At 42.8% G+C, this 12188-nt stretch overlaps 1 protein-coding gene across 1 annotated transcript in view; it reads right to left on the reverse strand.

Annotated features, from left to right (window-relative positions):
* The window catches only part of Sptlc3 (serine palmitoyltransferase long chain base subunit 3), a 100503-nt gene that overhangs the window by 11404 nt on the left and 76911 nt on the right, over window positions 1–12188 (reverse strand). The gene's annotated exons all lie outside the window — the stretch shown is intronic.

The raw sequence follows: 12188 nt of genomic DNA on the forward strand, positions 1-12188 counted from the left end.
TTTTAATGTAATTTAATTTTGAGACAAGGTTTCTCTGTGTAACCTTGGTTGCCCTGGAGTTCACTCTGTAGACCAGATGGCCTTGAACTCACAGAGATCTGCCTGCCTCTGCCTCCCAAGTGCTGGGATTAAAGGCCTGTGCCTACCACTGCTCTAAACTCAATTTTAAAAAGTGGCATGCCATTGAACAAGGATGGGACCAGCTGAGACCAGGGGTGTTTGATAAGTATTTGATAGTGGTAGAGAAAGGAAAAGAGATTTTCTGCTTTTCTTAGCCAGAGAGTAAAGACAACATTGGTCCAAAACAGGGCAGGCAAACACGTGTCCACGTCAAAGATACTGATGCTTTAGTTCAGTTTAAAAATCCTACATCCGACGTGCATGCCTCTGTCCTGTTGTCACACACATGCACTGACAAAGGGAATTCAAAACCACCACAACAACTAAAGGTACCTCCTTAGCCCTGTAGGTAGCATGTCAGTCTCATAAAGAAAAGGTTCTGAGGAAATCTGCTTACATCAGCCCTTCCTTTTAATGGCTATAGGTGAACAAGCAAGCCAGAGTTAGCAGGTATTACTCAATGAGAATGAATCGGATTCAATATTTAAGTGCCCTAAAAGTTAACTGAGTATTGGCTTTTGACAAAGGATTGCTATTCAACACAAATGTGCTGGTCTCTAGCACTCGTCTGCAAGCTTATTAGACTGATGTTGTACACTCTAAGTTATCCAACATTTTGAACATCACACATACGTGTTTGTAACTCTCTAGAGAACATTTTAATTGTCATCTTGATCCCTGGAAGATGACTGAGCTGTGGAATCTTGTGTTCAGCATCTTTCTTCCAGTAGATAATGACGTCTGAATGAACGCAGTGCACTTTCCGTTTGTTGCAATGACTTGGCCAAATGGAATCATCTATATTTCTGATTGTTGGTTCAATGACAGAATAAAATTTGGGAATTTTTTCTTTGTCTCAGATACAACTGAAGAAGTGAAAGGAAGGGCAGATAGGTCTTTGTCAACACATGGAGGAAACTGTCAAGAATGTTATTTACTCGGATAAAGCCCAAGGCACAAGATAGTGAGGGTCTTGAATGAAACTCTTGCATCTAGCCATGGCTAAGCTAGGACATCATTTGGACTTTCTGGTATGTGACCCAGTAAATGCTCTTTTCTGCTACCTATGAGCAAATGTTTCCTGAGTGACAGGTGGCCACAACTTGATCAGGCAGGATACAACAGTCTCAATAAGTAATATGAAGAGAGTGCTGGTGGGATAGCTCAGTGGTTACAGGCACAAGTGTGATGGCCTTAGTTTGATCCCTGGATCCCACAATGTGGCAGGAAGAAAATAACTCCTGAGAGTTGTACTTTGATCTGTACACATAGACACATGTGCTTGTGCACACATGAGAGAGAGGAGGAGGATCAAAGATATAAATATTTAGATAGTGTGTAGCTATTCAAGCAAGAATTTAGTCAGAGCAATTGGGTTCTAGAATTTGGTCTGTGAACCTCCACGCTAGAGTGTTTTGTCAGGTAATGAATGGAGGGTGTCTATCTTTTCTAATCTTTAATAATAAAATTCTAATCTCTATAGTTATCCTTGATCATAATTATGCCCATATTTTATAATAGAGAAAGTGGAGAAATTGAAGGCTTCCTGTTGTAAGGGTTTGGATTAGAGTCCAAAGCCTTACAAAGGGGAGGCCTTGTAGAGCCCTTCCACTTGGGCTGTGGGGCCTGAAGGCGTGTACCCAGGAGGAAAGTGAACCAGAGACTGTCTTCCTCCACTTATTTGTTTATCTCACCTTCTGGTAAGCCGAGTGATAGAACAGCCATTCCCCAAATACATCAGATCTGCTCTCACAGATTTTCTTTGCTTGCTAGTTCTAAAGGGACTTGACATTAATTGCCTAATTGTGCCAAGTACACATGCAGAAGAATGAAGACTCTGTTGAGCTGAGCATCAAGAAGCAGAATGTTAAATACCTCACTTGTCCAAGCTTCTTTTCTGTTACTGCTCCTCATCTAACTCCAGTTTTCCCCAACTTCTCTAGTTCCTGGTAAGCAGAGTATGATGGAGAAAAACATCTGTTGTATTTTAGTTCCCTAATCCTGGCCACAGACAGTAGATAGAGATTGCCTTGGCCTAAAGGAAGTTCATTTGGATATTGTCACAGAGACTTTTACAAAGAGACATAGATACTAATTAAGCCAACCAGATATTTTTGCTAGTAGAGTTTAAATATGAAAAACTGAAAACTAATACTTGAGAAAACAAAATTAGAAAAAAGGCAGGAAAAATTGTTAGCAGAATACATGAGAATCTAGCAGAGTCCATATATATCCAATGTATATTTATATATAATATATATAATTATATATTTATATAATTTTATATTATAAATATATTATTTTAAATATACATATATATTTATATTATATAATAATATATACTATAAATTATATATAATTTATATATAATAATTTACATATGATATATATTCATATATATATATAAATACATCCACACCTGTAATGACTACTATAAAGAAAAGTTACATGGTGTTACAGAAGTTCACACTAGGGAGATCAGAGCAAGTACAAAATAGCCTGGCTCTGATGTTGATCAGCTGGGATCTAAAGGATGAGTTAGTTACTAGGTAGAAAAACGCCAGCGAAAGGCCAGTTAGAGACAACAGTGCAGCAGCGTGATGATGGGAGGGCGGTAGAGAACTGAGTGAGTTGTGACTGAGTGTGAGCCACAGTAAGGGAAGATCGCCTGAAGATAAAGAGGAGAGATGAGTGTGCAGGGGCTGAAGAATCCAACATTTAAATGCCATGTGTTGAAGATGAATCTAAAAGGCAGGAGAGAGAGAGAGAGACAGAGAGAGAGAGAGAGAGAGAGCTCATTCAGGAGATGACAAAATAATCCTGAGCTTTTTCAGCATGCCAGTCAGTCAACATGCAATCACTGATAACTGCCTTTGCTCTGGGGTTCTTGGAGAGCCATTGGATTGAAAGAAACAGGGGGTTCCAAGAATGGTTTACTTACACACACATACACACACACACACACACACACACACACACACACACACACCCTTTCTGCCCCCACACTCATTCATCCTTCAAAAACCAAAAGGAACAACAATAAAAAATAATTTCTCTTAATAAAATATACAAAAATTGTACCTAAAATAATTAATGAAATAAAATGAAGTGCATGGCCCATATTGCCATCTTGGATAAAGATAATATTGAATGAATGATGAGGGTGACTTTTGTTCAGCAGTGTAGAATCTCAATAGTTTTATTAAGCATATTAGTGTATTTATTTGAGGTGTCCATATTGATCTATAATGCCTCATTAATATAGTTTTATTTAAAACCGGAAAAACAATTTCTCTGCTCTCCATTTCTATATTTTTCAATTGTATGGGATCTAAAAATATGCAGGGACATCTTTATAAAGTCTACTGTGTAGACACAGCTTCTTAAGTCTTTAAAAAAATAATTGTTTTATGATATGCTGAAATGTCTCTTGGGAGCCTATTTGAAGTATAAAGTTAAAAATTAGGAAGGATGGTATTTGCCTTAAACATTCACCTAAACTTTGAAACTCCATGTTTAGGGAGATAAGAGCAGAGAGTGGGGAGAACGAGCCAGAGGATCAGGGAGGACTTTGTAGGACGTGTTATGAAGGTGGCTGAGCAGCAGATGCGGAGACACATCCCTGCCACCCAAATGCGTTCCATGTGGCCTGTCCCCTTGTGTGCTCAGCTCTTATGTTGATTGTTAGCTACATGACGTGCAGATGACTTCATCAGGCCCAGCCTGAACGTTCCCCTCAGAGCCTAGGAGCATTTCCTGGTTTGGAAGTGCACAAATGATTTAAATTGCTTTTCCCAGTGGCATTGTCTTTGCGGTTCCTATGGTAACTTCTCCATCGTTGTGCGGCCCAGCTACTTGACCACCCCGTCTGTCTTCTCTCCCTCGGTAACTCCAGTAACTGGACCATAAGCTAGTGCCACCACCTCACTACTTCCACAACCTTTGAAAACGTTATAAAACAGCTCAGAATTCTGGTTCTGAGGTGGTCTGATTTGTAAGAACTGGAAGCTTCTTTCTTAACCCATCTTTCCTACCTTTGAAGCCGTATTAGCACAGGACGGCTGATAAGCCACTATGATACACTTTGCAGTCACCATGTTTTCTCATACAGGTCAACCATAAATGCCTTTGAGGTCTTTGGTATTGGCCAAGACACAGCTCCTTTCAATTACTCTATTCCTCACTCTTTAAAGTTGGAAACATTTGCATTCTCCTGAAGGGCCTGAGGGCAGAGGGGAATTTGTTCATATAAAATGCTGCTCATCTAGACAGGATGTGGGTGATTGTACTAATTATGGTGTGCTTTGAGATCCGTGCTTGAAGAGAGCTTGGTAAAAGCAAGAAGAAATATTTGGCAGGGCCCTTGTGCACTGGAATGATTGCTGTTGAGACAGCACCCAGGCACTCTGGAGACTGGGCGCTGCAGCCAAATCCTGTTTGAAAGGCATAAAGCCAGTAATTACAGAGGTTCAGCCTCCTCGGCTACGTATTCACAGAAGACAAGAAGGTCACCATCCGCTCAAGAATGAGATGATTCTAACACAGGCTTCTGGAGAATTTACAAGTTTATTTTGCTGAACTATGGGCTGAGTGTTGTGAAGGAAGGATCAGGTTTGGAGCTAGGTGAATGACCATAAAGCTGGACCTGGACAACTTTAGTCCCTTAAAAAGAAACAAACAAACAAAAACAAAACAAAACAAAACAAAAAACCAAAAAAACAACAACTCACTGTTTTCTGCCAGATAAAGATAAGACTGTCTCAGGAAGGTGGGGAGAGAGGAAGATTGTGAAGCAGGAGCCCTGATGGATATGGACCTAGCATCCAGGACTGCTTGGAGTTAATTCTCATTTTCTATAGTTTTCAGCAGCTTCAGCGTTACCTTGGCATCACCTGGAGCGTCTGCCAATCACATGCCAATGGCACTCAAGCCCCATTGAATCGTGGACTCTGGGGAGTCATGAGGAGATGTGGATATCTCAGAAACTGGCCCTATCACTGGTTCAGCCACTGCGATGGTTGTGGTTGGTGCCTGGCTATCTCAGAGGATAGCTACTCTGTAGTTGGATTTGAAAACAAGAATGGAGGCTAGACAGCAGCCTCTTACTTTGTATTCTATCTAGGAAGCTACTGAATCCTTGGTTTCCTTTGTGTGCGTGACTTGCTTTCCTGGTGGTTACCTGCTCCAAGGCACTCACTCAACTTGAGATCAGCACCTCAGCTGCCTCTCCCCTTTCTGAGGGCAGACAGGGTTAGGAATGAACCCAAGCCTGCAAACGAGCTATGTGCTGCCGTTCTCTTCTTTCAGATTTTCAGCCATCCCTGCTTGAGAGATGAGCTAGGTTAACAGAGGCCACAGATACTTTAACCTTCCCTCTAATGCTGTTAAAACAAAAACAGCTGGGGCGGAGGAAGGAAAACAATTAAAACAAAAACCTCTTACTACAAAGCTTTGCAGTCCCCTAATAAAAACAATGGTTTCTGGTGTTTCCAGAAATATGTTTAGGACAACTCAGTCTCCGGGAGGACCAGAAGGAACTGTGAATAATGGAAGCCGCCAGAGTGACCTGTCTTGAAGGAGGAAAATTTCTTCCCCACCAAAGCATTGGCACGCACGGGGGTGGGGTGGGGTGGGGTGGGGTGGGTGGGCAGGCATTTCCCTTTCAGTGATGGTGAGCTCCTGTGCCAACACAGTGTCACTGTCAGTTTCTAGCAGAGGAACATACATATACCCAGATGCCAATGGGTGACTTATTTTATCACTTTTCACGCTTTGAAGTTGAGCACGTGGGAATGCACACTGCTTACCCTGCTTAAATGATTTAGCACACCACCACTGTCAGAATACCGACTGGGCAATCTAACATTCCAGCCTGGGCAGTGTTACTTGAAAAATGAGGTCCCTGTCTGCATAGATGGAAAGTATCTCTCTGTAAAACATTTCTCACCATTTAAGCAGTCAGTATTTCAGAAAAATTAGCCCATGGAAAATTAGATTGACATTAGAGAATGCCTACAGCAGTGTAAGCCTCTTCCTTGGTCTCGGTGTTCCCCTCACTGCTTCCCTGGCATGACCCAGGGAAGCGTGGGTGCTGAGCAGACCTGGCAGCCAAGTTTCCATGTGGCAGCAGGGACCCAGTGTCTGTTATTCTTAAGTACTGGACACCAGACAGGACATTTTGTTTCCAAGACACTCAGGGGCAGAGAGATCTCAGTGAAGATCAGAGGCTATGAGTGGTAAGAATCGTAAGAACCGCATTAGCAGTGACAGGCTTCCCGTGGGGTGGAGACAGCAGCGTTTGGAGTGGTTTGCTGAGAGAAGCACACATTTTTATAAGGCAGCGGAGCTCTCCCTTTTGATGTCGGGATTCCAAGGTTACGGCATGTTTTATAGCTCTACACATGTGCCAGGGGCTCTTTAGTCTGCTCGGCCATGGCCCTGGGGAATGTACACAGAGGGGCAGATTGGACATCAGGCTGAGCAGCTATCTTCATGGCCTGATTTCAAGGGCTCGGAGGGGCTACTACTACAAAGCTACTCAAACACACTGTTAGGGATTTAACTCATCAAGCAGAATGAGAAAGGTCATCTGCACATTAACGAGGAGCCAGAGAGTGGTGTTGTGGAATCCTTTACAGATGTGGAAACTGAGGCTTGAGGATTATGAAAGCATTGCCAAGATAACATGGGAACTGGCTCTGCTGATACGATTATCAAAGTGTCCTCTTTGAAGAGTTAGCTCACCGGTAATTTGTGAATCCCACAATGCAAGGATGTGCACATTTGACACATAGGAAGCTGTTATTACGTACAGAAGCTGGGCCCAATGCAGAAGCAGGAATTCTGGAGCTCTTTGAAGAGAACCGATCTCATTAAGGGCAGACAGAACATGGCATGCAGAGGGCAACACATACCATTAGGTGTGTATGCGTCACCATAATACTGCTTCAGGAATATTAGTAGTTGAGTTATTTGCATTTACCTGGACAGTAGTATCTTAGCAAGTCTCTAACAGAATTTTATACATCAAAAAAGAGATGGACTTCCCAGACCCCTTATGAATTAGTGATTTTTAATAAAGGGACACACCAAAGGTTTCTGGAATTTTTTAAAAATTGAGGGTAATAGGAAAATAAGACAATTTTCTCTTATATGCAGAATCAATTCCTCCTCCCTCTCTCTATGGATATACAAACATATATGTACATGTATGTATATACATGTGTGTAAGTATGTGTGTGTGTGTGGGAGTACATGTTCATATGAAAGTATGAAGAAGACAGTACATTGAGGGAAGATGAAGAGCAGCAGGTAATAGAAATGAATGTAAGCGAAATGCATGAGAGTGTCACAGTGAAATAAACTATTTTATACAAGAAAATAAAAACTTGGAGAACCATCAACCTTCCACTTCAAGATTATGTCTAAAGGCCTGGGGTTAGCCCTTTAAAACTCACTGGACAGCTATGATGCTTCTTCCAGTTAAGTACCATGGCTCAAAAGTGACATGTTACATTGAGGTTGCTGATTCAACAACAACGATAGCAACGATAATGATAATAATGACAATAAGTTGTACCTGAAGTCAGCAGAGAACAATTACAGGAGTTTCTGGGGGCAGTCAGGATAGCTGTTGGGAGGTTCCACGTGCTCCTTTCTATGAAGATAAAATGCTCACTCCCTGTTGTTCGCCAGTTCACCAGTGTAATTAATGAGTGGATTGACAGCAGTGGCTGCTCACGTACGCCCGGGTGGCAGGAGGGCGATGCCTCAGCATTTGCTGGTGCATGGCTTCCCATATGCAGATGACAGCTGAAGTCTGTAGAGGACTGGAAGATGAGCGAGCCACCTATGCTGTTTGAATGAGCATGGTCCCTGTGGCTCATGTTTGAATGCTTGTTCCTCAATTAGTGGAACTGTTTGGGAAGGAATAGCAGATGTCCCCCTGTTGGAGTAGGTATGTCACTGTGGGAAGGCTTTGAAGTGTCAAAGGCCTGCGGCATTCCCGGTTAGCTCTCTCTGCCTCACACTTATGGATAAGGATGTAAGCTCTCAGTTACATCTCAGTTACAATCATGCTGCCATGTTTCAAACCATGATGGACAGAGACTCTTCAACCATGAGCTACAAATTAGGTGTTTTATCTTAGATTTGCCTTGGTCATGCTCTTTTGTTATGACAATAGAAAAGGAACTTAGATACCACTCTTTTCCAGGGGCCTATAAACTAGAAGGGTAATATTATCATAATAGAATGTAGAAAATCAAGTGTCCCAGGAGACAGATGCTCTGGGAGTCTGGAGAAGAGATTTGGAAGTGGTAAGCTCATGACGTGTGCATAGAAGTTTGGTTTGAATTACAAGAATTGGTGGCTCCATTGTTCATAATGCTTGAATTACATTATGGAGGGATTAGTGAGCTAGATCAATGTACTATTCAAATGTCACCAAGTCTGATTTGGGGAATTGGGGACGAGAATGACAGCAGTGTCTTAAGTAGAAAATGACTTTTTTTTTTGATGGGGTGAATGAAATCTAGATCTTTTTGGTGCCAGGGATCGAAGCAGATCATTGCTGGAAATGTAAAACTTGCAACACATACATACATACATATGTATATATGTAGGCATCATACCAAATTTGTTTTATGTATAAATATCTGTTATATATAACAAGTATATTTCATATATATATATATATATATATAAAATAAAATAAAACATCTGAACGCTCTAGAGATATGAACAAGCAATGACACACTGATCCAGTGAACCCTTAGACTAGGACCTTCTGGAAGAGATTTGTGGAAAGAGGCCTGGCTGGGAAGGAGAGCCATCTACTGTCTTTGAGGATCAAGAACTACTGACCTCCACATGCTGAGAATGGCTCTGGCAACCAGCCAACAAGAAAATGGGGACCTCAGTCTTACAGCACCAAAGAACTGAACTCTGCCACATACAGGCTACCCCTGGAGAGGAACCTGAGTTGATGAAAGGGCGGCGTCTTACTTCAGCCTCCTGGGGCGCACTTGCTCAGATTCTCTGCAAGGTAGCTGATAATAAAAGGCATTGTTTTAAGCGGCCACTTAAGGCAATTTGTTATGCAGAAACAGAAAGCCAATACATTCCTTGTAGCTCAAACTCACACATGCTGGGCTTCATTAGGCATGAATCCACCTGCTTAATCCTCCCCAGCTGTGGCTGGTGAGGTAGCTGGTTTTTTTCTACAAAATTCTCCAAACCAGAGCAAGGCTGAGTAAGTTTCACTGCACGGTTGAAAATGAGCCCGTGATGAGAGAAACAAAGGCTGGTGTGGGATACCAGCTCTTTTTCACCCTAGAAGATGAGACAAAGAGAATTAGCTTCTCTCCTTCTCTAGTTGTACCGAAGCAGTCCGTGTGGGTTGCGTCCTAACTCCCCTGCCTCAGAGACTCAGAGCCTCAGAGCCTAAGAGGAGGAAGACATTTCAGCAGGGTTGCTGATGGCTGAAAGGAAGGAGCCATGTGATCTTGGCTCCAGATCATCTAAAAGACAAGCAGTTCCCTTTATGCTTTTGCTAGGGAATCTTTGTAAGGACTCCCAAGTAAGTGCTGATCTCATAGACTGACAGAACATCCTATCTTAGCTAACCCTGCAGATGGAGCAAGCGGAGAGGCACAGGGCCTGGGAAAAGTTTGCCAGGCATCTCTGTGTAATCAGGCAAACATCCCTTCCTTATCCAAGAGTTCAGTGTGTTGGCTAATTTTGTGTTCACTCGACAAACTCAACTTGTCCTACGTGTATATGAGCAGCAATAATGCAGGGAGGCAAATGCCTGCCACCTTGATTGCTGACCCTGACCTTAGGTCTGCTCACACAAAAAGACCAGGTAACCCGCTCTAGCCACCAGCACAGGTGATTAATCATGGCCGGAGGCAGGCCCTCAGCTGAAAGCCAGCGGAGCGCAGCGACTGACATCTGGTTTGTATTAGCTGTTGCTGAGATGCCAGTGGCCTGAAACCATTTAGAAAACGCAGCTCTCCGTGCCCTCTGGTCCTTCTCGGCTTCTCTCTGTGTCTCCAGCTGGTACCCAAGTGGCAAATACAGTTAGGAAGCAGCAGCTAAATCCTCCCTCAACAATGCCAAGGCCTCAATGCCAGGACCCTCAGACTGTGCGCTTTGGACGGAATTCTGTCAGTGCTGCTTACATTCATCGAGGGATAGCAGAGCGACAGAACAAACATGCTGCTGAGTTTGACTAGGAAGAAAAAAAACAAAAAACTGGTAGGTGGCCAGTTTTCTTTTGAGTTCTGTTGAGTTTCTATCTGAGTTCTTTGCTGAGAAAGACAGTAAGAAACGTGGGAAAACCTTTTTAAACTCTGTGTTTAGAGATTGGTAGTTTGCTTCTTGCTGTCTCTTCCTAACAGAAGGGACAGAGTGAAGACATAATGCATGCAAGATAAGCTTGATGATTCCAATGCATAAACCTGCTTCAAGGCCAGCAAGCAGCTGGCACTGCAGAAAAGCACCGGCTGACAGAAACAAGCTGTGGGAAGAGACCAAGTTCTCCTCACCAGCTAATGGCTGTTACCCACTGCACTCCCTCTTTTTCTGTCTCGAGGATGCCCTAAACCTTCGCACGTGGACACTGTTGTTTTTAAACCTCTCAAACTCAAGTGTAAATATGTGTGCCCTGTTCCTGAGATCAGAGCAAAGGTGGAGGTTACAGCTGGAAAGGGCTGGTGCCACTTTCCGCATGTCAGTCTCTTGATAAACTTTCACAAATGATCAGAATGAGTGAAATAATCCAGACAAAAGGATTCTGAAGTGAAACAGGGTTGATCCCCGCCCCCCCAATACATTCTAAGTATCACTCACTCATTGTTTTTCTTTTATTTCTCTGAACAAGGTACATTTTAAAAACGAGCTTCAAAAATAATAAGGTTACTTTAAAGACTTTGGCATTTTATTTAACACTTCTTTCAGTAATTGAGCGAAGTCCAGATATTCAAGTTTTAGAACTTTGACAAAAGTCTCAGAATGAACTATTTGGCAGAAGCTTGCCCACTTACCGATAACAACGGTAACAAATGGTCCCCAGGGCTTCGCAAAGAAGGTGAGCCGCTCGGAGGGACACTGATCAGGGCCTTTCCACATAAACTCAGTCTTGGTATGGGATATTCAGTTTCCTACCTCTAGGCCCAAAATTTAGATTTCTGTGTTTAGTCACTCAGTTAGCCAAGAGTTGGCTATGAGCATAATACGAACATGGAGGCTCCTTAGATAATAGCTTCCATTAGTCTCTGGTCTCAAAACAATTCAAGGAGCACTAAGCGGGAGAATAGGGACCGACTAAACATTAAATCCATCCAAGCTTAGATCAGGAGCCCAAGTGGTCATGTTTTAAATTATAGTTTTAAATTTCTAATAATAGTACCATTTTCTGTTTCATTTTAGCCCTTATTTTTTTTCTTAAAAAAAAAAAAGAGTTTTTCTCGGTTTCTGCCCAAATTCCAGAGCATTTAGTGTCAATTTTAACGTTTTTCTGAAGAGGCATTTTCCTCAGGGTGAGCTCTCTGCTACCGTGAAGTATATGGTGCTGGGGAGTTTAGAGCATAAGGGAAACGACATCAGACATCACTATGCATTATGGGAAAACACGGTTCTATAAAAAGAGAGAGAGCGGAGGTGCAGCCAAGCAGGACTAGCAGCCTCGAGAGCCTCCATGAGAGAAAGAGGTCATTCTAGTCCTTTGGGCACTACTTCCCTCTTAGTCTTAGCTACTCTTACTATAGTGCAGCTCAATGGTTTATCTGCTAAGCCACCGCAGAAAGATTGGGAAACTGCCTAAAGGTGTGAGACTGCAAAGTCCCCAGGGTCTGAGGGTGGTGGGGCCGGGCCCCACCTCAGGAGAGTTTTCTTCCTGGGTACAGTCCGCCTTCCAGGCTTCTCTGTGGTTAGGCAGCATCATGTGGCCGAGTTACGGCCAGTGGAGTCTGGGGAGAAAGGTGATAATGTGCCTCTCTAGTCACAGAAAGCATCATGAATTTTCCAAGTTCCTTGTCCTGATGGCAACTCTGGGAGGTTTTTTT

Source organism: Psammomys obesus, unplaced genomic scaffold (genome assembly GCF_907164565.1).
Source record: "Psammomys obesus unplaced genomic scaffold, mPsaObe1.curated_primary_1811, whole genome shotgun sequence".
In the NCBI taxonomy this organism is placed as follows: Eukaryota; Metazoa; Chordata; class Mammalia; order Rodentia; family Muridae; genus Psammomys; species Psammomys obesus.